Source organism: Delphinus delphis, chromosome 15 (genome assembly GCF_949987515.2).
Source record: "Delphinus delphis chromosome 15, mDelDel1.2, whole genome shotgun sequence".
NCBI classification, from domain to species: Eukaryota; Metazoa; Chordata; class Mammalia; order Artiodactyla; family Delphinidae; genus Delphinus; species Delphinus delphis.
Window position 1 is genome coordinate 22865390 of NC_082697.1, and position 26136 is coordinate 22891525.

The window sequence follows — 26136 nt, forward strand, 5'->3', positions numbered from 1 at the left end:
CCGGGGGCCCCATCCAGCCATTGCCCAGAGTCCCCTGACACAGGCCTCCACAGTGGAAGTCCCCTCCTCCGAGGCCCCCTGTTCATGAAACTCATGCAGACAGGGAGAGTCCAATCCCGGAGAGAGTGTGTCTCATTCTACAGTAAGAGAAATAATAATTATTATAATAAAGATAAGAGTGGTAGTGAACCTTCACATTTACACTTTGTCTTCCTTTTTATAGAGCACTTTATTATACACATTTCACTGAACCCTCCCAAAGGTTTGTGAGGCAGGCATTATTATACCCATTGTACAGATGAGGCCCAGCAAGTATAGCTGCACAACATTTGCCAAAGGTCCCAGAGTGAGTCAGGATTCAAATGCAGGTCTGAGATTGACACAAAAGGAGTTAAATGGAAGAACTGAACAGGTTACCCTGAGCCCACTTCTTAGGAGCCGAATTCTACAGAGCCCCTCCACCCAGCTAAGCTCACAGTTGCTATACCACCACCCCCTGCCCAGAACCCCACAAAAGCCCTTCTGGGGCCACATGCCCTGCATCTCCACACCAGTCCATCATTCCCTTCCAGCTCTGGCAACGGGTCCTTGCTGCCTCCTCGGGTCTCCTAGCAACGCGACATCCTGTGGCGCCTCTCTCTTCACCTCTGGGCTCTCCAGCTTGGGCCTGTCTCACTGAGGGAGGGGGCAGCCAGCAGGCTCCTCTCACAGGGGTTGTGGCACCCATGTGTGGTAGGGGCAGGGAGAGGAGGAGATGGCATCAGCCTGCATGGCCCCCACTCTGGGCCTGCTCCCAGCTCCACACTTGGGGCACTGGCTCTGGCTGTACTTCCCTTTTCTTGAGCTCCTGACTATCTGCCGACTGGGACAAAAAAAGAAGCTGAATCCTAGGGTTTGAATTCTGGTCAATTCCGATGTACTTTTGCATTTCTGAAATACATGGAATCTTCCCATCTGAATATTAATATTAAAAATAGCAGTAATAAGTACTAGTCACAAAAGAGTTACTTTATTCAGTGCTCAAAACCACCCCTGAGAAGCAGGAGCTAGCATCCCCATTTTACAGATGAGGAACCTGAGATGAAATCTGCCTAAAGACACTCAGCTAAGGAATGCACGAGATTTGAACAAGTGTGTCTAACACCAAAGCGTATGCTCTGACCACCGTACCACACCGCAGCTCTTAGAAATCATCTGGTCCCACCCTCTTACCACACAGATAGGGAAACTGAGACCCAGAGAGGGGAAAGGATTTCTAATCATCCAGCATTTACTTATTTACTGAGCAACTACTGTGTGTGATGCATGGAGCTAGAAATGTGAATAATAAACTATTTCAATTCCACACTGTTGGATAGATGGGCAGTGACTATTTACTGAAAATTGTCAAAGCTGAGCAATGGGTTCATGGAAGTTCACTATAATATTCTCTCTAGTACTCTTCTGCATGTTTGAAATTTTCCATAATAAAAAAGTTTTTTTTTTAACATCTTTATTGGGGTATAATTGCTTTACAATGGTGTGTTAGTTTCTGCTTTATAACAAAGTGAATCAGTTATACATATACATATGTTCCCATATGTCTTCCCTCTTGCGTCTCCCTCCTTCCCACCCTCCTTATCCCACCCCTCCAGGCTGTCACAAAGCACCGAGCCAATATCCCTGTGCCATGCGTCTGCTTGCCACTAGCTATCTACCTTACGTTTGTTAGTGTGTATATGTCCATGACTCTCTCTCGCCCTGTCACAGCTCACCCTTCCCCCTCCCCATATCCTCAAGTCCGTTCTCCAGTAGGTCTGTGTCTTTATTCCTGTCTTACCCCTAGGTTCTTCATGACATTTTTTTTTCTTAAATTCCATATATATGTGTTAGCATACGGTATTTATCTTTTTCTTTCTGACTTACTTCACTCTGTATGACAGACTCTAGGTCTATCCACCTCATTACAAATAGCTCAATTTCGTTTCTTTTTATGGCTGAGTAATATTCCATTGTACATATGTGCCACATCTTCTTTATCCATTCATCCGATGATGGGCACTTAGGTTGTTTCCATCTCCGGGCTATTGTAAATAGAGCTGCAATGAACATTTTGGTACATGACTCTTTTTGAATTTTGGTTTTCTCAGGGAATAAAAAAGTTTTAAAAGGACTATAGAAATTGATTATAGATTGACTAAAGAAATTGATTGATTAATATGTAAATTTTAAGTCTAGCTGGACTAGATAATCAGTAAATCACCCAAACTTGGGGATATTTTGCTCTGTTTGGTTTTTTTTAACCAGGCTGTCCCATTTTATAAATTTACTTATTTATTTATTTTTGGCTGCATTGGGCCTTCGTTGCTGCGTGCAGGCTTTCTCTAGTTGTAGTGAGCGGGGGCTACTCTTTGTTGCAGTGCGCGGGCTTCTCATTGCAGTGGCTTCTCTTGTTGCGGAGCACAGGCTCTAGGCACGTGGGCTTCAGGAGCTGTGGCACGCGGGCTCAGTAGTTGTGTCACGGGCTCTAGAGCGCAGGCTCAGTAGTTGTGGCGAATGGGCTTAGTTGCTCCGTGGCATGTGGGATCTTCCCGGACCAGGGCTCGAACCCGTGTGCCCTGCATTGGCAGGCGGATTCTTAGCCACTGCACCACCAGGGAAGTCTGCGCTGATTGTTTTGAAGTTCCGGAAAAGGCAAGTGTGCTGGAACCCACATCATAGCCTCTCTTTCTCCATTCTTCTGTAAAATTCTCTGCCTCTGTGTTGTTGCTAGGAAACCAGTGAGCCAGGAGAATCCCACTCTGACTGGCTGGGCCTTCTCTCTTCCCACACTATCCCTTTGGGGGATACAGTGCCCCTGCCCCCAGGGGAACTGACCCTACCGGGCAGGTTTTCTGTGGATCCGCAACCACATGACGCAGAAGGAGATCCCATAGGCCACTGGGAGAGAGGCAGCTATAAATCCAGAGAACCATGATTAGAAAGCAAGTTACAGGCCTCTCTCTGCAGGTTTCCAAGTCACAAAAACTTCTTAATAATCAGACGGGCTTTACTCAAGTTGCTCAAAGTTTCCAGAGAGGGTGAACACAGTCTCGAGAGAGAATAAACACACACAAAGCAGGAGAATGACAATGTGAGCACGAACGAGAGAAACTACACAGCAGAGGCAGAAAACGTGATGGACAGGTGGAGAACAAGAGGCCACTGGGAGGCAGTACAGCACGATGGTCAAGGACTGGCGGCAGGTCAGAGCTCCAAGCCCTGCTCCAGTGCTTCCCAGCTGGGAGACTGAGCAAATAACTTCGCCTCTCTGGGCCTTTATTGCAAATTGCAGCCTCCGCTGCAAATTGCAGATAATTCTATCACTGGATTGTATTCACGATACAGAGTGAATGTAGGCACTGAATGAGGCAAGACATGTCAGTGCTTAACCCAGTTCCTGGCACATAGTAAGCACACAATAAACAGTGGCTTTCAAAATAAGTGCTGGGCTTCCCTGGTGGTGCAGTTGTTGAGAGTCTGCCTGCCGATGCAGGGGACATGGGTTCATGCCCCGGTCCGGGAAGATCCCACATGCCGCAGAGCGGCTGGGCCCGTGAGCCATGGCCGCTGAGCCTGCGCGTCCGGAGCCTGTGCTCCGCAACGGGAGAGGCCACAACAGTGAGAGGCCTGCGTACCGCAAAAAAAAAAAAAAAAAAAAAAAAAAGTGCTAACCGTCTAATCCAGCAATTCCACTTCCAGGTAAATTTACCCAAAAGAATCGAAAGCAGGGTCTCGAAGAGATGTTCGTACATCCATGTTCATAGTATTATTCACAATAGCCAAGAGGTGGAAGCAACACAAGTGTCCGACAACAGATGAATGGATAAACAAAACGCAGTATATACATACAACGGAATATTCAACCTTAAGAAAAGAAAAGGACGTTCTGACACATGCTACAACATGGATGAACCTTGAGGACATTATGTTAAGTGAAATGAACCAATCACAAAGGACAAACACTGTATGATTCTACTTATGTGGTATATGTAGAGTAGTCAAAATCGTAGATACAGAAAGTAGAATGGTGGTCACAAGGAGCTGAGAGGAGAGAAGAGTAGAAAGTTATTGTTTGATGGGTATAGAGTTTCAGTTTTACAGGACAAAAGTTCTGGTGAGAGATGTGATGACGGCTGCAAAACAACGTGAACGTACCCAGCGCTGCTGAACTCTACTCTTAAAAACGGTTAAGATGGTAAATTTTAAGTTATGAGCATTTTACCACAATAAAAAATGTTTAACAAAAAGTGCCAGTCTGAAAACCAAGGAAGAGAGTAAAAGACTAAGAGACCAAGCTAGAGAAAGAACTGAAAAAGTGAGAGTATACTAATACAGAAATGGGGTGACCCAAAGAGGAAACACACACTTTGCATGCGCACCCTTGTAAAGCCATGGAGCATAAATGGAGGAATTTTCAGTAGAGACTTGCACCTCCAGGATGCTCAGGGTCTGCTCTCTATCCTCAATTCTGTCCCCACCGCGTGGTGCTTCTCGTCATCACTGGAGCACAAGCCTGTGGGAAAATTTAGCCTCATTCCTCCACCACTGCCCAGGATCCTCAGAGAAACAGGAAGGATCAAAGCCCAGAGGAAGTGAAGGAAGAAAGTACGTGTAGAGATGGCAACTTCCAGGCAGCAGAGCAGCATGTGCAAAGGCCTTGAGCTATGTGCTACATGTGGGGAGCACTCCAGGGTGGCAGGACCCTCTGGTATAATAGAGGAAAGTGGGAAGGAGAGAGTGGGGCAAATGGTAAAAGGCCTTTAGGGACCACCGACCACATGCTGGGCATTGTCCTACATCATCATCTCAGTAACCTTTAATCTTAACAGGCAGGTATTAGTGTTTTATGGAGAAAGAAATGCAAATTCAGACAGATAAAGTAACTTACCCAAGGAAACACAGATGGTAAACATAGCTGGTAAACAGAGAGTAGGGATTTAAAAACCAGCTGACTCCTAACCTCATGCTTATTCCTTCAGCCCATGGGATACCAAGACATAAGACCAAGACCAGGATTCTACAGTCAGAATCCCAAATCCCACTCTATCCTTCACTAGCTGTGTGATGTGGAGAAAATTACTCAACCTTCTCAGCGTCTGTTTCCTTAACTGTTAAGTGGGAATGACCAAGCACCTGTGTCATATGGTTTTAAGAGAATCAAACATAATAACGCAAGAAAAGTGCTTTGCATGCGGTCATCCTAAGAAACACAAAGTAGCTTTTATTATTCATTATGCTTAGGCCTCTAGGCACCCGCCAGAGAAACCACACACAGACTTGCAGCCATTGTCTGTCCCTGGCTGAGGCTAGTGCAGTCTTTGGAGCAAAGGCAGAGGCCAGACCCAGACCCCAGAGAGAGCGAAGAGCCCAAGCTGGGCAGGAACCATGCAGGAGCATCAGGAAATGACCTCCTCCACTGTGTTCTTGACTCTGTGGTCCACCTCAGTGGCTCTGCAGATGCTCTGTGGGATGAAACCTGAGCAGTCTCCGTTCTCACGGGACTGGACATAATAGAAACTACCAGGGCTGCCAACTCACCTACCCACTGGCCTACACCATGGGCTGACCCCCACCCCACGGCAACTTCCGGAACCAGGTGACCTACGGTTGCAGAGCCTCAACACCAGGAAGGCCTTTGGAGACCATCTAATTCCATCCCTTGTCATACAGATGGGAACACTGAAGCCTGGAGATAAGTGGGAACCTGCTTAAGGTCATAATGTGAGCCAGCGGCAAAGCTGGAACACAACCCTGAGGTACCTGTCTCCCTGTTCTACTGGAGTTTCCTATTTTGCCTTCCCTATTTTTTTGTTGTGTCAACTTTGTTTAAGTATTAAAATTTCAATAGGTTTAGTCACCCCGATAAGCCTAACGCTGGGGTGTTCGCTTCATGGGAAAGGCAAGAACTTTGGGGACAGATATACCTGGGTGCAAAGCCCCGCTCCACCACTTCCCAGCTGAATGGGAGGGCAGCAGCTAAGAGCAGAGCTTACAGTCCTAGCTCTGCCACTTCCTGGTGGGTAAGTCCCTATACAATCATTGCTTCCATTTCCTCTTCTGTAAAGCCTCCCTCATACAGTCATTTGAATATAGAATGAGAAAAATATTAAGAAAGGACCTGGGGCTTCCCTGGTGGCGCAGTGGTTGAGAGTCCGCCTGCCGATGCAGGGGACACGGGTTCGTGCCCTGGTCCGGGAAGATCCCACATGCCGCGGAGCAGCTGGGCCCGTGAGCCATGGCCGCGGAGCCTGAGCATCCGGAGCCTGTGCTCTGCAACGGGAGAGGCCACAACAGTGAGAGGCCCGTGTACCGCAAAAAAAAAAAAAAAAGAAAGGATCTGGTACAGTGCTTGTTCAATAAATGATGTCTCTTGTTAGTACTGCGATCTTTAATGCTATGATTGGATCATGTTGCCAGCAGATAGCAAGAAGGTACCTCCGTCTCAAAGCTCTTGCTCTCTCAGCTCCCCTCATGGAATCATGGAATGTTAAAGCTGGCAAGGGCCCCATTTTACAGGTAAATCGAGACCCAGAGGGAAATGACTAGCTCAAGGTCATGGAGCAAGTTAATGAGAACGTTGAATGAGAGCCCAGATCTCCTGACTCCTATGGACTTAATTCCATAATCACGAGCTCTTACTCTCCAGGCAGCTGTGTTTGTGCGTGGATTTGGGGGAAAGGGAGGATGGTCTTTTAGACCCCAAATACCAAAGTATAGCTGGCTTCAGCCAGAGTGGAACTAGAGCAGCAACCCTGGCATCATGGAAGGCCCAGGGCAGAAGCAAGGCGGGGTTCCGTGCTGGCAGACCAGGCCAGCTTGGCCAGCGGAAGGGGCACTAGAGGCACAGCTCGGAGTCCTCTCACCAGTTACAGAATAAAGTAATTACGGGATTAGGGATAAAATTAGTCACTTGTGTAATTATTTTGCTTAGAACAAGAACAGAAAGGGCTTTTTTAAAGAGTTGTTCCTTGGCCCCTCCCAAGAGTATTGCTGCAGAGACGCAGATGAGATGACCAACCACACACACAAACACATATACACATGGCAGTGATGGTGCTTTTTGGACGGGGCTGCTGGGCTTCCTGTGCCTCACAGCAGGCCCACACCTATCCGTGAAGGCCAGGGGCTACATCCTCTGATGCTTACATTGTGGAACACCTTTGTCACATTGCAGCAGGGTACACTGCCTCCCCTCAGGGGCCTCCACCACAGAGAACCTGGTGATACGGTCTCTTAGGCCCCTCCCCAACTGCACCATAATTAGATCTGGGTTCCCCTGACCTTTCCTCCATCGTGGAGGTTGGTGGTACAATTCCAGCAGTACCTGGGGGTCCACTAATCCAGAGATGCCTCCAGAATTGGCCACTGTGGTAGGCAGAATAATGGCCCCCGCAATGATGACCACATCTTAATCCCTAGAATCTGTGACTATATTACTTCACGTAGCAGAAGGGACTTTGTACATGTGATTAGGTTAATAATTTGGGGATGGGTAGATTATCCTGGATTATCCAAGTGGGTCCAATGCAACCACAGGGTCCTTATAAGTAAAAGAGGGAAGCGATGGAGTGAGTGTCAGAGAAGGAGGTGTGACAATGGAAGCAGAGGTTGGAATGATGCCATTACTAGGAGGGGGCCACAAGCCAAGGAATGTGGGTGGCCTCTAGAAGCTGGAAAGGGCAAGGTACGGATTCACCCCTGGAGCCTCTACAAAGAACACAACCCTGTCGACACCTTGATTTTAGCCCCATAAGGTCCACTTTCAGACTTCTGACCTCCAGAACTATAAGGTAATAAATTCAGGTTGTTTTAAGCCACTACTTCCCTGGCAATTTGTTACAACAGCAATAGAAAATTAATACAGCCTTGGGACTTCCCTGGCGGTCCAATGGGCAAGACTTTGCCTTCCAATGCAGGGCATGTGGGTTGGACCCCTGGTCGGGGAGCTAAGATCCCACACGCCTTGTGGCCAAAAAACCAAAACATAAAACAGAAGCAATATTGTAACAAATTCAATAAAGACTGTAAAAATGGTCCACATCAAAAAAAAAAAACCTTAAAAAAAAAAAAAGAAAATTAATATAGCCTTGGAGCCCACTTTTCCCTCCAGGATTGAAACCCTCCATGAAATTTTCTCCTCAAGGGCCAGCCAGGGAGATTCCTAGGGCCAGAACATACCCTGAGTCATCTCTAGGGAATAGGCCAGAGAGACACCTTTGGTGGAAACAGCACTCCAGAAAAACGGATGGTTCTGGGAGGAAAGGGAGACACTACCTTACAGCTTCGCTCGGACTCAGCCCCTCGACCACATTCTCCAACAAAGGGACACATCCCCGTAAGGCAGACCATCTGCAGGGGTAGGGTGGCTTCAGGGAAAGAGACTTCCCGGAAAGCAGAAGCCTGAGTGCTGGCCTCAGCTCAGTCTGAGTCACTAGGTAGCTTCCTCTCTCTGAGCCACTGTCACCATGGCTCAGCATCTATCAAGTGCCAGGCTGTGTGCTTCCACACTTTACACGGATTGAAAAGGCCCCACGATGACCTTGCGAGGCGGTCACTCCCATCATGCCCATTTTACAGCCGAGGAAACAAGAGTCAAGCAGGTCAAGCGGGGAGCATGGTCTGAACCTAGGCAGCCTCACTCCACAGCCCTATTCTGCCCCCATCGTAGAGTGAATGAGGGGCTGGACACCAGGAACAGGTTCTGCAGACCTGAAAGGAATCCAAAGCGATTCCTGTTCCATCACCCTGAACGCTGGGGCTGTAAAGTGGCACAGCAGTTGGGCAAGATTTACTGAGCGCCTGAAAGGCACCCACAGCCTTCGACCCAGAATTCCCCTTCTGGGTCCCCACCCTCAGAGACATCATCTGAAATGAAGAAAAAACACTTTTAGGCAATATTCATTGCCATGTTATTTACAAGAGAACAAACTGGAAACAACCTGACTATCCATCAACAGGAAAAGGGGTGAATGGATCACGTATTTAACGGAATCCTCTGTAATGACACCGAAGGCGGTTTCGCATCCACCGTTAAGTGAAAACCACAGGACAGCCCTGAAGATGAACTGGGGAGGACGATGACTGTGTAAAAAAAGAGCTGGAAGGAAACCAAACTCTCAGCAACACTCAGGAGTCATTTTTTTCCTCTTCCTGTTTTCCAAAATCTCTGTACTGTTATTACTTTGCTCATTTTTTTAAAAAAAAAGGGATTATTAAAAAACAAAAAACTGCAATGGAGCCCTGAGGACGCCACACACTGAGCAGTCAAGGAGAGGAGGGGGAACAGGCAAATTCGAGCCGGCCAGGGAGGTAGTGGGGAAGCTGGAAAGAAGGGCGTGGTGTCACGGAGATGAGGGAAGAGAAGGAAGTGGGGATCCCCGGGAGGCACCTGGGAGGCGCTGGTGACCAGATGCTCGTCCCTATGTCCCCAACAGCATTCACAAGGCAACCCAGGCACCAGGAAGAATCAGTCATCCACCCGCACACGTTCCCCACTGAGGAGTCTCAGAGTGGCCAGTGTCCCAGGAGCAGGACTTCCAGTGGAAACCAGGCACCCAGGAGAAGCAGCGATGCTCTGCCCCACGGCCATCCACTCCCAGCCCAGGCCCAGCAAAGCAGAGGAGGCTTCAGGTAGAAGAGCCCGGTCAGGAGTTTCTTTGTCTTCAGGACAAGGCACTCCTGGTCCACAACCACACACCAATTCTGCCACCTGTTTCCGTGGGGACCACATTCTACACAGGCACATACACGGGTGCACTTGCACACACACACACACACACACACACACACACTCACTTCTTGGGCCTTTCCTCAGCCTCTTTGAGACCCATGCCGTAGATGCTGTGCCTCCTTGGTGTAAGCAGACACCCAGCATGCCCAGAGTCACACCACCAGCCTGCTTTCTTTGCCTGAGAAGCCCCTTCCTCTGTCCACCCACCTCATCACAGAGCCCGGCAGACCTGAGCAGAGGAGGGAAGGGCCCCCAGCAGCGCGCACATCCCACTTCACTGTCCCATCCCAGCCTCCCACCACACCCAGGGCAGGCAGCGGCCCGGCCCAGGCGGCAGCTCCCACAGCCCAGTGGTGGCGCGAGGCTGGGTCATAGAGCTAAACGCTGAACCAGCCTCTGAAGACCAATGACCTAAGAAGCCACCTCTGACCATCAATCTAGTGAGTCAACAAGAAGCGGGGCCGAGTCACCCATTACGCCCTCGTTCTGAGAAAACTGACCTTCCTTACTGTAGCCCACAGTCCAGATGCAGGGGCCACTCTCCCAGTCAGCCTGTGGTAATGAGCATGGCTGGGCGAGACAAGGCCAGTACCAATTAGGCTGCCCCCTTTCCTGCCAGTGAGCTCAGACTTATTACTTTGCTCCATTTTCAGCTCATCTGAAAAATCCTTATCTGAGGTCCCTGGAGGATCTTGAAAGTGTTATTCAAACATTAGCTCTGACACGCGGCCTCCCCCACTCAGACATCAGCCGCCCAAGGCAACGCTTTGCTCCCTGCTTTTTGGCGCTGCCAGGAAAGACCAGCGGCTACAGCCTGCCACGTGGCACCACAGGCCCTGCCACCCCCAGCCCTCCTCGGTCTGGACTTTCCCCAGCTCCCTACCTTTTTTAGGGGAGAGACCAGGGAAGGGGACTCGGTGCCTCCTGTAGGGCAGGCGTGTCATCACGTTCAACCTTTGCAAAACCCCAAGGGTGGCATTACCACTCCTGTGTCCCAGATGCAGAAACTGAAGCTGAGCAACCCGACCGACGTCACCCAGCCAGCATGTAGCTGAGTTAGGCCTGGAACCCAGGACTGCTGAGCCCCAGGGTTCTTCCAACCATCCCCACCTGCCCCAGCCCGCTCTGCCCTGCCTGATGCTCCGCCCCACCCTGAGCAGAGATGGGCATCCATCGTTAGCTACTCCTTGGCATATTACCCCGAGCCTGGGGTCCAAGTGAAAGGGATGAGACAAGAGGCACTGCAGGATTTGGGGCTTCTGGGAGAGGCTTCAGAGAACAAAATTTTCCTAGGGGAAAAAAAAAAAAAACAATGCTAAGAGCTGGTTGCAACTCCCTATTCTGCCCTGTATCTTGCATGGGCACCTACAAAAAAGAACATGATCAGAGCTCAACAAGAGGCCAGACGGGAGGATGGGAAGTCAAAGAGGAGAAGGTATGAGCTGTGTGGTCAGGGAAGTTGGAGCTGGAAGGACCGGAGAGTTTCGCCCAATGCCTTTGTTTTTACATACAGTAGGGAAACTGAGGCCCAGGGAGGCGAAGGGAACCGCCCAAGGCCAAGAGTGAGTCTGTGGCTCTGCCAGGCCCTCTGACTCATAGGTTAGTTTTCCTAGACCTGGAAGAATGAAGGGCCCGGAGCGGATGCTGCCTGGGATAAATGAAAGAGTGAACGAACAAGGGGACCCATCGCCGCTAGACCTGAAGGAGCAGAGCACAAAAACCTATGCGGTGCTTCCATGGGGACCGCAGCCTCGCTCTAGTCTCTCACCTCCATGGAAGACGTAGGCAGGAGGGAAGCCCCTCCATTCACCAAAGCTCAAGCTCTACCAGGAGCCAATCACAGCCCCGGAAGGAGGCAGAAGCTTTGGTTCCCCTGGCAACGCAGACAAAGGCCTCTGCTCAGCACAGCAATCAGCTGAAGTAGGATGCAGACTGTATTCCACCCCGTTCAGACTGGGCTCTCTGTTCCTTTTCTCATAAGGAGGGAACCAACCCAATCCTTCTGGTTTTAGCCTCCGACCTCCAGCCAGGCCTCTGGACCCATCTCAGATCAGGAGGAGGAGTAGGGATGGGCCTCTTAGTTGGGGACTTAGGACAATAGCTGAGTCCTGCCCTGTCTGCGGGGGTCCTCTCTCACCAGGTGCGTGCCCCTGAGTTGGGCTGGGGCCCTGTGTGGATGTTCCTCAGCTCATCAGCCCCATACTCCTCTGAGAGGCCGTGCCAGCTGCGGAGCCACAGGAGAGCCTGGAGCTGGAAGGGTGGCGCCTGGTCCAGGCCCAGCTCCGGCATTCATTCACAACTGGACCTGAGCAAGTCTCATCCGCTTCCCCTTGGGGCCTCATTTCCTCCATCTGTAAAGTGTAAAATCTAAGACCTATGGTTCTTTGGAATGACAGCGCCCAGTCCACACTCACCAGAAAAATTACTGAGGGCAGGGCATAGGCAGGAGCTTACCTTACACCACTTTGGGGTTTTATTTTTTAGTTTTGTTTTGGCCACACCGCACGACTTGCGAAATCTTAGTTCCCTGACCAGGGATTGAACCCGTGCCCCCTGCAGTGGAAGCGCAGAGTCCTAACCACTGGACCGCCAGGGAAGTCCCCCTTATACCACTTTTGAAAGTTTGCCTGGCCCCCGGTCCAGAGCCTTGGAATACATAAATCATTCCACTCCCCGGAATTACCTCTTTGTACACACTTTGAGAAGAAGGAAGAAAATCACAAGAAAACTGATGGACGCTGAAAAACCAATTCCAGATAAAACCCCCAGCTTTGGCCACCTACAGGCCAAGCCAGCACCCCTTCCCTTGCCCAGTCCCTAGCCCAGCAGGGACGAGGTGTGCGCAGCATCCCCACAGAAGGCTCTCTTGTCACTCAGGGAGGAATCAATCATTCAGATTTTAGAAAGATTTTCCACACCGAGAGTCAAAACAAAAAAAAAAGGTTTTTTAGGAAGCTTCTCAATTCCCAGAAAAGCCAAACTATTGACATCCAAACCCACATGCACTGGTCGTGCTTTCAGCTCTACGATCCCTCAGGCACCTAGCAAGAAACCCTAAAAAAAAAGAGGAAAAAAAGATAGAAAAGGGAATTCCCTGGTGGTCCAGTGGTTAGGATTCTGTGTTTTCACTGCCGAAGGTGCAGGTTCAATCCCTGGTCGGGGAACTAAGATCCCACAAAAAAAAAAAAGAAAAGAAAGAAAGAAAGCCTGCCACCATCCAGGACACGGCTGCTCTCCCCACCCAGCCCCGTACCCATCAGGCCCTGTGCTGCATCCTCTCACCCTTGTCACCCAATCTCTCATCTGTTCCCTCTTGTCCTTCCACATGCCCGAGTTTAGGCCCATCACTTCCCACCACTGCCGCTTGCCAACAGTGGTGAGGGCCACGCCAACAGCTTGCCCACTGGCCTCCAGGCCTCAGCCTTGCCCTTCCAACCCATCCTCCCGCCACCAGAAATCACATCACACCATTCCCAATATAACACCCTGCAGTGGCCCTCATCACCCTCCAGACAAGTTCCAGCTCCTGGCCCAGTACACATGCGCTGCAGGACCTGGGCCGGCCTGTGGTCCACTTTTCTTTTCTTGCCATCCCCAGCGTGCGCGGCAAACTCCCACCACTCCAAAGCACCCTCCTGTTTCATGCCTGTGCATTTTTTTGTTTGCACTTGTGGTTCCCTTTGCCTGGAATGCCCTTTCTGAAGCCCCCACTGTTGGATGGAGATAACAGCTCACCTTTAGCTCTCTGCTAAGCACCATTTCATTTATCCTCTCCAAGACCCTATGAGGCAGGTACTTAACGCAGCCTGTTTACGGCTGAAGAAATGGGATCAGAGATATGAATGAAGCTGGCAGAAGTCACATGGTTGTTAAGGCGATGAGCCAGAATAGCAGTCCAAGCATCAGACTCTTAGGTGGCCCCAGTCCTCTGCGACCCCGGGAACAGTGTAGTGGCAACGTGGTATCAGGAAACACGGCTTGTTCCCGGCAGTGCTCTTTCTTTCTGGGCTTTGGGAATAGCCTGCCTCAGAGAGCCTCCGGAGAGGGCCCAGCCTGTTCCTCTGGGGTTGCCTCCAACCCTACTTTCCTCCAACCACACAGCACGACCTCTTCAAGTATTAAGAGTCTGAGCCCCCAGCTCAGAAGTAGAGCTCTACAGTTCCCAGAAATGGCCCAGCTGTGACTCCCAGCAATGTCTTTCAGGAAGTCCAAACTCTTTGGCCTAGCATCAAGGAATCACCAGGATCTGGTACCAACTCATCTTTTCTTTTTTTTGGCCATGCTGAGTGGCACGTGGGATCTTAGTTCCCCGACCAGGGATCGAACCCGTGCCCCCTACATTGGAAGCACAGAGTCTTAACCACTGGAGAGCCAGAGAAGGCCCCCAGCTCACCTTTTCAACCTTAATTTCCCACTGCATCCCCTGGCCCCATGCATGCGTGCTCTAGCCACAATAAACTGGTATTTACCATCCCAGCCATGTTGGTTGTCACGAAAAGCTGCCATTTACTGAGCACCTACTAAGAGCCATGCCCTGAGCCAGGCACTTAACTAGCATCTCATTTCCCTACAACTCATTCATTCATTCATCCAACAAATACCTACTGAATATCTACTAGGTGCCATGCAATGTGGAGCGAACGTGCTGTTAAAAATAAAAGACAAATGGTTACAAATTGTGGTAAGCGTTGTGAGGAATCGAGGCGGAGGTAGAGAGCAGTGCGGTGGGGCCGGCAAGGAAGGTGTCTAACTAAGCTGAGTTGTAAAGGATAAGAAGGATCCTAGACTGCAAAGAGCCAGGGAAAGAGAATTCAAAGCAGAAAGAACAGCACATGTAAAGGTCCTGAGGTGGGGAAAAATTTGTTAAATCAACGGAAGAAATAAATGACCAATGAGGAGATACACGACTGGAGAGGGGGAAGCAGAGACAGGCTCATTCAGGGCCCTGTAGCCATGGTAAGGATTTCAGAGTTTATTCTGGGAGCAGAGGAAAGACACTGAGTGACATGGTCTGATGTGTATTTTACGAAGACCACTCTGCCTGCCACTTGGAAAGGAGACTTGAGAATATAGATATAGTATGTAATGTATGCAAAGTAACTGGCACTGTAAATGTTAATCCTCTTTTCCTTCTCTCTCTCTCCTCCCTTCCCAGGCTGGAAATGTCCTCTTTAACTCCTATTCCTTCTCCTGACCTATACATTGTCATAATTTGAATTTTCTGAGGATATAATGATCTGTATAGATGTGGACCAGCGAGAGGATGCAATGTACCCAGTGTCACAGAGTGGGGCTGCAGCAGTGGTGGACTTTTCCTGCCTTCTCTCTTCCCCCTGAACTGTAAAAGTCAGGAGGAAGAGGAGGCCGCCAAGTGCGAAGGCCTTCCCCCTAGGTTCTCCCCCAACCTCTTCATGGAGAAGCTCTGAAAGCCTGGTTCCCAGGCAATTATGGGCTCAGGATGGCGGGGTGGTGGGTGCCCTGGAGTAAGCCCCCAGTCTAGGTACACTCTCTCCCTCTGCTTGAGCCAGATAAGGGCAGGCCAGACTATAGATGGAGACGGGCTACTTGCTAGGATGCTGGCTGATCCTATCACCTTCCCCAGGAAACAGACAAGGGTTGTGGCCCTCATTCTACCCACTCAGGACCTGAGGCACTCAGTGTGCTATGACCTGCTTAAGGATGGAAAGAACATGGCAGAGCTTGAACTAGAATCATAGTATGTGGCTGTTTGAGGATTACTGAGCTGAAAACTCTGTTGTACAGTTGAAGACATTAAGGTCCAAGAAGGGAAAGAGATGTGACATGCTGAGTAAGTGATAGAGTCAGAACTAGGAGTCTAGGGCTTCCCTGGTGGCACAGTGGTTGAGAATCCGCCTGCCAATGCAGCGGACACGGGTTCGAGCTCTGGTCCGAAAAGATCCCACATGCCGCGGAGCAACTAAGCCCATGTGCCACAGCTACTGAGCCTGAGTTCTAGAGCCCACAAGCCACAACTACTGAAGCCTGTGCGCCTAGAGCCTGTGCTCTGCAACAAGAGAAGCCACCACAATGAGAAGCCCGCGCACCGCAACGAAGAGTAGCCCCCGCTCACCGCAACTAGAGAAAAGCCCACGTGCAGCAACAAAGACCAAACGCAGCCAAAAATAAATAAATAAATGAATAAATTTAAAAAAAAAAGAACTAGGAGTCTGAGCAGCTTCTGCTTTCCAGTTCCCCGTGCAGCCTCCCTTGAGAAAGATGGCAAAGGGGGCAGAGGTGGGTGAAGAGGGAGGCAAGGACAGGGCAGCACTGCTTCCTCCGGCCGGCCCTGCTCCAGCTTGCAATCCTCCCACTGTTCATGGGTGCAGCAAAACCTGCCAAACCAGTGCCTGTGCCCAGGCCAAGGGGCAGAGCCCAGAGCTACAGGGGTGAGACTAGGCTGCAGACACCAGGAGCTAAGCGGCAGGGAGGACACAGAGGCCTCTTGGCCTGCCAGCCAGGCCACACAGGCACTGCCCCAGGGCCAGGGTGGGCGCTCAGTGCTGAACTGCTCCGTCACCCAGAATCAGGCACAGCTGGGACTTGCCAGGCCTCCTGTGGCCAAACAAGGGCCTGCCCTCTGCTTCCCCTCCCCCTCTGGACTCTCAACGTGTCAGCTGTCAGTGCCACCAGGGCAAGAGACCCAGGAACTTATCTGGGAGACATGACAGGAGGCAGGGAAATGTGACAAAAATGACACACAAACACTTCTCCCCTCCCAACCACAGCCACCAGGATGAAGTCCCACCCTCTCTGCTCTGTTGGGGACACACATGCTCTACCCCTTGCTCTCCCCCAACCTCAGTAACCAAGACCCAGGAAATAGCTGAGCACAAGATGTGACTGTTGGAGGAGGGGGGCAGGAGATCGGCGTTCCTAGGTAGCTCTGCAGCACTGACACTCGGTGTGGACTTGGGAAAACCTGCCCTCTCAGTCTCCAATCTCGCCACCCTTCCCTTGGAGGTGCTAGGTCAACTCCATGTTTCAGGGAGCCTTTAAGTTTTGCTCTCACCCCACCTCCACCCCACCTCTCACCACCTCCTGCCCAAAGGAAAGCATAAGAGGTTAAACCCACCAGTATGCAGGGCCCCTGCTGGACAGAGCTTCTGTGTCAGGGGCTGCCTTGCCGGAATCTGTTCTGTCAGCACTAGTGCCAGCCGGGGACACGGGGCCCACAGGCCAGACTATTTGGGGGGCTGATGATTCTATCAACTTTTCCCAAGGGCTCAGAACCCAGTTCAGAGACCACTCCCAAGGCCTGCAAGACTCAGAAGCCAACCGCTTGGCAGGAAGGGACCCTGGCATCAGTCTGGGCTTTTGTAAGCATGGGACACATGGGCCAGGCAGGTGCCCTACAAACGTCAGAGACTGTTCTTGTATCTCAACCAATCCCCTCCCTTGGTAGACAGGGAGGAGGAGGCCCAGAAAGAGGCAGGGACCGGACCAAGGTCACACAGCAAGGCCATGGCAGAGAGGGACCCCCTCAGCCCAGGGCTTCCAGAACCTACTTCCTCCCACAGCACATTTTCCCAAATTCAAAATCATGCATCCCACGGGGGAGCCGAGAGACACCTTCCTCGCCACTGCTTGGAAACTGCCAGAGACTGCTACGAAGTTCTGCCGTTCAAAACGGATCCTGTGTATACCTGCTCTGTTTGCCTCTGTGTCCTAGCACATTGGGCAGTGCCTGGCGTAGGGCAGGAACTCAGTGCACACTGGTTGACTAAATCAAGACTCAGTGGCGGATTGACTGGAAGCAGAATCTACTTCTAGGCCCCAGCCCTGGGGGTGGGGTGGGGAGCCGGAAACAGAAGCGAGAAACGGAAGAGGCTCAGGATCCAGGCAGGCTGCATTGAACAAGCAGGGACACGGTTGGCCCACAGCTTCAGAAATCCTGGGCCCCAAAGTGAGAGACAGGTTGCCCCCAATCACCCTGAATGTATGGACTTAAAGACCTGTGGCGGGGGGGCGGGTAACTTCCCTGGCGGTCCAGTGGTTAAGACTCTGCACTTCCACTGCAGGGGGCGCAGGTTCGATCCTTGGTTGGAGAACTAAGATCCCGCATGCTGCGCGGCGCAGCCAACATAAAAGACCTGTGTGTGTGTTTCTGTGACTTGGCAAGGCCACCAAGCCAGCCACTCTGTCATTTAACTCAGTCACTTGCTCCCTCACTCTCCAAAACTTATGCGGTAAAAATGAGGGTCAGTAACAATCGTCCCCCACTTCCCTGTCGGTGCTGCCAGACCCAGAGCTGACCCCCGTAATACATTTGGCCAGGAGTCGAGCTCCCAAAGCATGAAGACCTGAGCTAAAATCAGGGGCACGCCACTTCTCCTAAAACTCACGACTGCACTTATAAAATGGAGATGGGGGACTTCCCTGGTGGCACAGTGGTTAAAGAATCCGCCTGCCAATGCAGGGGACACAGGTTCGAGCCCTGGTCTGGGAAGATCCCACATGCTGCGGAGCAGCTAAGCCCGTGCGCCACAACTACTGAGCCTGCGCTCTGGAGCCCGCAAGCCACAACTACTGAAGCCCGCGCGCCTAGAGCCCGTGCTCTGTAACAAGAGAAGCCACCACAATGAGAAGCCCCTGCTCGCCACAACTAGAGAAAGCCCGCACGCATCAACGAAGACCCAACGCAGCCAAAACTAAATAAAATTTTAAATAAATAAAATGGAGATGGTAACGCCTTCTTAAGGAATGCTCTGAAAGCCACATACAGTGATGCGTGTGAACATGCTTTGTAAAGTGTCAAAGAGATATAAGAGATTATTCATAACAATAACATTGCCACCACTAGCCCCGCTGGCCCCCAGAGAATCCCAGTCTCTAAAGGTCAGTGATCATCATCATTATGGCCACCAAAAACTGATAGCAAAATCTATCAGTTATTAAACACTTGAATCTGTCAAAGGCAGGTTGCCTGCCTTCTCTCATTTGGCCTCCATAACCTCTGAGGCAAGAATTATTATTGTGTCCATTTTACAGATGGTAAAACTGAGGCATTGAGAAATGAAATATTCAAATTCACACCATAGGTGGTGGAGCAGGGACAGACTACACCCAAGTCTGTCTGAGTCTGGAGCTCCAGCTCATTCCACTGCCCCGTGGGAGCATGTCACCTTGCTAAAGCAACTCCCCATTTGCCAAAGCCTGACGTGGCCCAAAGCAACATAGTCACTTCTCTGATCCTTGCAGCAGTAACCCTTGAGATGGGTAGGATTGGCTGATTTTGTCATCCCTGTTTGACAAATGAGGCAACTGACCCCCAGGAAAACTTGGCAACCATGTATCTCAACTCACTGATCATAGAAAAGCAGGAATACAAAGGACTGTGGAGAGTGGATCCCAAGGGGGAAACTGAGGCCTGGAGAGGGAAAGGGACCTGCCCAGGTCATTCGTTCAGACCTTTCCTGAGACCTTTCTTCATATGTGAGACACACATGTGAAGAAAGCAGTGTCTGCTCTTCTAGTTTTATAATGCTGCCCCCAACTCCACGGCTAGCTGCCCCACCCCCTTTGCATCCAGGGCCAGCAACTGACGCCAATTACTTTCCTAGTCTGAGTCTTAGTCCCCAACTTACAAATGGGGAAACTAACTTGGTCAGCAAAGAGTTCTAGAGGCCAAAACAGTTGCCCCAGGCCCCCATAAAGCCCAGGAAGCCAGTCTCAGCGCCTTTGTTTCTTGCTGCCCCCAATCCAGGGAGGTCTGGAGGTAGAGAACGTGCCCACATTGTATTCACAGAGTTGTGCAACCATCACCACTAATTCCTGCCTGCACCCCATTTATACTTAGCAAGTGCTGAGCTTCAAGCCCCAACGCTCCTAGGAACACAGGGCTCCTCCCTGGTTTGGCCCAGATGCCAAAAGGCCAGGGCGCCCCTGGAAGAATTTCTCTGGGGCAGAAGTGGAGCAAAATGTAAACACTCAGTGGACACTGTGTTCCACTTAGTGAAACAAAGTTGTGGATTTTCTGGGAAAGGGGCCCACTATATCAGGCCAGCCCAAGCCCAAGCCTTTTCCCAGCCTTGCCTCTGTAGCTGCCCTGAATGCAACGATTGTGCTGCCCCTGGCCTCAGTTTCCCCATCTGCTCCCTGGGCAGCAGGCTGAAACAGGTGCCTCCAACATTCCACAGAGGGATCCTCCCCAACAAATGTCTAATCTCATCCACCTTATCAGAAGATAAAGGCCATCCTCTTATGTCAGCCGAGATTGGCAAGAGCAGTAGGCCCGGGCTGGGTTAGGGGATGATCAGATTCAGAACTGGTGATGAAGCTTTATTCTGCAGGCCTTAGGAAGCTTGGGAAAGTTTGAACTGGGGACATGACCCCCACAGACTGGGCCAGAAAGGGGGCTGTCCTTACAGCCATTAGCAACAGGAAGAAAGGTCAGGATTCCAGACACTGGTTTCTATCTTCTAGCTCTGCTCTGCCACTCATTAGCTGTGTGACCTTGGAGAAGTCACTTACCTTCTCTGAGTCTCAGTTAACCCATCCGCAAAATGGGGATAATTCTATCCTCCCTGCCTTACCTCTCAGGATTATGGGGGAAATCTGATGAGATGATGAATAGAAAAGCCCTTATAGGAAAAATATAAGGGACTTTGATTCTAGTCCAGGTGATAAGAGCCATGGCGATGAAGAACACACCACCCACCGCAAGAAAAAATTCCCCTGCCCTTTTCTACCTCTTTTCCCCCTACAGCAATGCTGGAATCCCTCCAAGAAGGGTCGGAGAAATCCAGGGATCCCAGAGACAAGAGGGGTCACAGAAGGAATACTGGACATCTGCGTCTTGTCTGTCTGACATTTGTGAAGCCTGGCCCCCTGTCCCCGAGACAGCCCCTCTAGCTCTCAGGCAGGCAGCAAGCCAGGGGAAATGGTCAGTATCCATGTCGGGGAGAGGCTGGGGAACAGACAGGGGAGCCAGAGTCAGCATTTCCAAGCCACCACTGTGAGAGGAGTTTCTGGGCAAGAGCAGGGAGGAGGCTGTTGTGGGTGGGAGGTGTTCCCCTGTTGAGTCTCCCCCACCTCCATCCCTCCTGCAAGAGACAATGATGTTACCTTTCATGTGACAACTGTACCTGTGTCACTTTCCTCCTCTGTAAAATGGGGGTGATAGAGCCTCTGACACGCCGTGAGTCCAGTTCAGTAAACATGCCTGTCATTCTCCCATCCTATGAAACCTGGAGGCTCCCAGTGCTGACAGCTTCTTCCCCCAATTTTCCACCTGAGTTATTTAAAGAAAAAATCTGAAGGCACTTTCAGGACAGAGCCCAGGCCCTGAGGGCGTTATCCATCTCCTGACAAGGTAGATGAGATCTGTTGTGTGTTGAAGGGGCGGGGGGAAGGAAAGGGGGCCTCTCCGTGGGTCAGAGGTACATGTTTCAGCCTGCTGGCTGGGGAGGGGATGGGGAATACTACTGTTCACCAAGGCTCTTAGAAACAATCCTGGTTCCTTGAGCCTGTGTCGCCTGGAGGAAAGGCTGACCCCTGGGCAATGGACCACAGGGGAGCACTCTTCCCATCACTCGCCACCAGGAATGAAGGACTGACACCTGTTGGTGCCCAGATGCCCTTGTCCACCATCTATGTGGGATAAAAGGTGAAGGATCTGGACACCTGTGTGCAGCTGGAGATGATCAAACTTCTTCACATCTCTGAAGAGAATAGTATGGAAGGAGGGGTCTTTCTGGGAAGCCTGAAAGATGGGCTAGTCACCCTCCCCAACCCCAGCTCTTTAGTTCTGGCCAAACTGAACCACTGCTGCTTCTCCCTTCCACGCCTTTTCCCAGGCAGCTCCTGGAGAGCCCTCCCTGAACCAAACGTCCCAATCCAGCTCCGTCCAAGGCCTAGATCAAATGTCCCCTCCTCCCGGAAGCACATTTTGACTGCTGTGCCCCACGCTGCCCCCCCGTTTCTCTGAGCATCAGTTTCCTGTCCCTCTCCAGTGGCAATGTGCACTGTTGACTGTGTCACAGCCAACACCTGCACACATTTATTTATTCCCCTCTGGGGGGCACAGGTGATTGCAGTGGTTTCTGGCACAGGCTCAGAGCTAGGCAAACCTGAACTCAAAGGCCAGCTTTGCCATTTATTAGCCACCTGACCATGGGAGAGTCACTTCTCTCTGAGCCTCAGTTTCCTCTGGAAAATGGGGGTAATAATAGTACCTACTCCACAGAGCTGTTCTTGCAATTAAATGAGACAATGAACATTAAGTGCTCAGCACAGAGCCTGGCACAGCTTGGGAGCTCAGTAATGTGACTTATTTGTTATGGTGACCCTTCAGGCAAGTTCACAGATGAGTTTTCTTTCTTTCTTTCTTTCTCTTTCTTTCTTTCTTTCTTTCTTTCTTTCTTTCTTTCTTTCTTTCTTTCTTTCTTTCTTTCTTTCTTTCTTTCTTTCTCTTTCTTTCTTTCTTTCTTTCTTTCTTTCTTTCTTTCTTCCTTCCTTCCTTCCTTCCTTCTTTCTTTCTTCTTTCTTTCTTCCTTTCTTTCTTTCTTTCTTTCTTTCTTTCTTTTCTTTCTTTCTTTCTTTCTTTCTTTCTTTCTTTCTTTTCTTTCTTTCTTTCTTTCTTCCTTCCTTCCTGCCTGCCTTCCTTCCTTCCTTCCTGCCTTCCTTCCTTCCTCCCTCCCTCCCTCCCTCCCTCTCTTTCTTTCTTTCTTTTTTATTTTTAATAATCTGCACTTTTTTAAAAAAAGAAATATTTATTTATTTATTTGGTTGCACCGGGTCTTAGCTGCAGCAGATGGGCTCCTTAGCTGTGGCTGACGGGGTCCCTAGTTGCAGCTCACCGGCTCCTTAAGTTGCAGCACGTGGGCTCCTTAGTTGCAGCCCACGGGCTCCTTAGTTGTGGCATGCAAATTCTTAGTTGCAGCATGCATGTGGGATCTAGTTCCCTGACCAGAGATCGAACCCAGGCCCCCCACATTGGGAGCATGGAGTCTTATCCACTGTGCCACCAGGGAAGTCCCACAGATGAGTTTTCTTTACATCTCCTGAAAAGCCTACCACAGAGATACACAACGGATGAATGGATATCTATGGAGGTGGATCTGTGTGCAACATAAGGAAGACTTTCTCTACTCCCAGAGCAGAATAACCTGGGCCTGGGCTGTCTCTGCAGATCATGAGCTCCATGTCACGGAGCAGCATGCAAGTAGATGTAGGATCCACTTGAACTGCTGACGGGAGGCAGTAGACATAGTGATCAGAGCGTGAGCTCTGAAGACAGACTCCTTGGACTTGAACCCCAGCTTCTCCGCTTACTCAGTGTGTGACCTTCACTAGCTATGCCTCGGTTTTCCCATCTATAAAATGGGGAGAGTAATGGCACCTACCCAAAGGATTGTCATGAGGATTAAATGAAATAATACATGAAAAACAATAGACCATGCTCAGCATAGAGAGAGTAATTCAATAAACATTACCTATTGTTATCATTGTTGATATTTGTATTACTATTACTGAAGAGAGGAGTTATGGTGCTTCGCAGGCCTATAAGCTACTCATTCTCCTATAACCCAAGATACCGCTAACATGTGCGTATGTTCTCATGGCTCTGTCCACTCCCCCTTCTTCTGGTGTTAGCTCTGCTCCTCCATTTGCTACACAGGTAGACAATTGACCCAGGCCGGGCCACTATAGGGAACATCCCTATCCCCAGCAACAATGATTGAACCAATCAGAGTCCTTCCCTTGGGTTGATATATAGATCCTAGAAGAAAAATAGTTCCCTCTTTCTGTTTGGGTTGCTAAGCTGGGGCAGTGGACAGCCAGTTCCTCATAAGGGCAGAGAGGAGAGACAAGCCGTGATGGGAGAGAGATGGGGAGTCTATCTGATTCTTCATCCTTCAGTTCTATGAACTGCCCCAGGATCCACTGAAGTCCACTTTGAAGTTCAAAGCCACTTTGAATAGAGTTTTTGTCATTTGTTTCTGAACAATCCAGGCCCAATTATACAGGCTCTGACCAAGACTTAGTCTGTGCTGGCCATGGGCAGGGCAGGGCAGAGGCAGCATTATGACTGCTCCTGTGTGTTCCAGCACAATCCCTGTCATCTGGGCTGCAAAGGACAGTCCGCAAAGCATGTTCTAAAGAATCATCCTGACCCAATGGCCTTCACACACTGCTTCCCAGAGCCCTGGGAATCTGCAGAGGCACCTCCAAAAACACCCACAGAACAAAGGGCAGTAAGGAGGGCAACAAGATTCTGTGTAAATTGCTGCGAATTCAACCACAGCAGTTCTGTCGCGAATGCGTACGTATCGGGATTCTGCTGCCCCCAGAGATCTGAAATATCTTATTCTAACGGACGCTCAGAAGAGTATTAAGAAGTAACCAAGACTGCTGTGTCTACCCTCATTCTCCAAAAAAGAAAACTGAGGCCCAGAAAGGGGAAACGATGAGGCCGAGGCCACAGAGCACGTCAGTGTCAGCGCACGCACTTGAACGCAGGGCTCTGGACTCGCAGGCCAAACGAACTCCACTGCACCAGGCTGCCTGTGAAAATCTATCATCTCTCACATTTCCTGTCTCCTCCGGTAAACTGATGGTAGTTAATATCTAGAGTCTCACCTTTCTCAGCTCTGACTCCTGCAGAGCTGCCTGCCCCTGAGCCTGGCTCCTTGGAGGGCTCCAGAAGCTCAAGGAACTTGTGGAATAAATGTATGAACTGACCGCGACCTTCCCCCTACCATGTACACATACACTCAGTTCCCCTTCTCCCCACCCATTTGCCCAAACGTCAGGGAAAGCCTGGCAGGCCCCCTCCTGGGAACTCCTAATCCACCTCCTCTGTCCTGGCTGTTCCGTGACTGTGGACAGAGGATTCCTTGTTCGCAGTGCTTCCTGCCCAGAGATCTCTGTGGGGCCCATGCGCTGGCAGGAAAGAGTCAAATCTCTCCTTTAAACTGGCGTTAAAGCACCTCTGTCCCTACCACCCCCGGGAGCAACATGCTCCCAGCTCTGTTAGGCATCTGTTCTACCTGCCCTGGCCTGGCTCAGCCCCACCTCAACGTCCATAGCCTCTGCTCCCTACACATACACACACACATACGCACACACACAGGAGAGTTCCCCTAGGTACAGAGGTGCCTCACATGTAATCAACAGTAAAAACCAGAGGATTCTAGAATGACAACATCACAGCCCTGGCAGTTGTGCTTTACTAGTAACCCCACAATGACATTTGCATAATACTTCACAATTTCCCAATCAGTATAACTTCATTGGCCCAGTTCCCTCTCCACACCCTCACCCTGCCAGTGTCACGAAACCCGGGAGGTGGAAAGGGGCTCTGACATGTCCCAGGCCAGCAGTTTGCAAAGTGTCTTGCACAGAGCCCAGGACGGGTTTCCGTCATTGTCTGAGGGCTGCTGGTGCTGTGGACTTAGCCAATTAGAGTCCCCCGGCCCACCCCAACTTCGACCACGGCTGCAATCCCACCCCTCTATTGTTTTGTACACTGAGATTCTCTGGGGTTCATTTGAAAAGGGGATTTCACTGCTGGAAAGTCTGAAAGCAACTCATTTACTCTGAGCCCACCTCCCCGCCCTGACAATGTATATATGACCCTGAGGCCAACAGAGAGGGACGTGGCTACCCCAGGTCACGCAGGAGTCAGTGGCAGAACAGAATGAAAACACCCTCTTCTGAATCTAGTCTACAACCTCACAGTGGTTAAGCAAAAGAAAACAAGGTCTGCAAGTCAGCAGATCCGGCTTCCAGGTCCGAGGCCACCCGTCCCCAGCCGTGGTGGACAGATCAGCAATTTGGGCAAAGCGTGCTGCCTAGCACAGAGGTGCTTAATGAATACCCACTGCAGTCCCTCCTCAAAACAAGCCAAAACCAGAGATGACCCTCAGCACCGCCCCGCTTTTTCAAACCCACCAGGAATCTGTGGCCTAGACAAATCCTCTCGCCTCCCCAGCAGTAAAATATATTAAAACAGCCTGAGGGCTGAAAGACCAAATTTGTCCAACCCGAGCAAAAGAGCCAGGATGAGGCTGAGCCTCTGTAACACTCACCCCTGCTGCGACCACACCGGCTCCCTGGGGGTAAGGACGGCGGTCAGGCACCTGGAAGGAGGAAACGGTGTTAGCACCTCCGAACTGAGTTCGTGGACCCAGCGTGGAGCTGGAAACTGAGAGGCTGGCATTTGACTCTCTGAGGAACCTTTGGGAAGTTGCTGAACCTGTTACACAGAAAGGCCTGTGTGACGATGCAGAGCAAAAGGGAAAGTAACAAATATGAAACTGGAGCGGCCAGGAGGGGCCAGGCCATGAAGGGCCTTGGAGGCCGAGGTAAAGAATTCAGTCCTGAGTCTAAGAGCAATGAGAAACCATTGACCTGTAGGGTCG

General features: G+C 50.6%; 1 protein-coding gene across 13 annotated transcripts in view; it reads right to left on the bottom strand.

Annotated features, from left to right (window-relative positions):
• EPB41L1 (erythrocyte membrane protein band 4.1 like 1) overlaps positions 1–25914 on the bottom strand; it is a 109690-nt gene extending 83776 nt beyond the window's left edge. For all 13 annotated transcript variants that reach the window (XM_060030873.1, XM_060030872.1, XM_060030867.1 and 10 more), the window contains exon 1: positions 25804–25914. The gene's annotated coding sequence lies outside the window, so the exon portion shown is untranslated. The remainder of the gene's footprint in view (positions 1–25803) is intronic.
• Positions 25915–26136: the final 222 nt, after the last annotated feature.